The sequence below is a fragment of the Penaeus monodon genome, chromosome 34 (assembly GCF_015228065.2).
Source record: "Penaeus monodon isolate SGIC_2016 chromosome 34, NSTDA_Pmon_1, whole genome shotgun sequence".
Lineage (NCBI taxonomy): Eukaryota > Metazoa > Arthropoda > Malacostraca > Decapoda > Penaeidae > Penaeus > Penaeus monodon.
The window spans coordinates 3,919,302-3,919,679 of record NC_051419.1 but is presented as its reverse complement, the minus strand read 5'-3'; the positions used below and the strand labels follow the sequence as shown (position 1 = coordinate 3,919,679).

At 36.5% G+C, this 378-nt stretch overlaps 1 protein-coding gene across 1 annotated transcript in view; it reads left to right on the top strand.

Annotated features, from left to right (window-relative positions):
* The window catches only part of LOC119594510 (transcription factor RFX4-like), a 33,789-nt gene that overhangs the window by 15,391 nt on the left and 18,020 nt on the right, over positions 1-378 (top strand). The window lies entirely within an intron of this gene.

Here is a 378-nt window from a genome sequence, read left to right as displayed (position 1 = left end):
TCTTGAATGATAGGTTAACATTCTTACAGAAATTTCCAGAACAGAGATACATACGTTTTATATCGCGTTTCCTATTACTTTTTTATTTGACCCTTCTACATACCTTTCAATGGTCCCCCTAAAGTGTAAAAAGACTGAATAGAAGTGATCGGTTTGTCAGCGTACAATATATAAAGTAACGAGGAATTATTATTATCAAAAGGTACAAGCGAAACAAGGCGGTTACACTAGTTACTGTTGTCGTTGGCAGTTTTTTGCTGTTGTTGTTAGTAAGACGAGGTTGGTCACTGGAAAAAACACTAGGCAGTAGGTTCCTTTTTTCTGTTCTATAGAAGTGTCGTAATATATGGTGCATAATGCTTCATAACAGCGGTACCG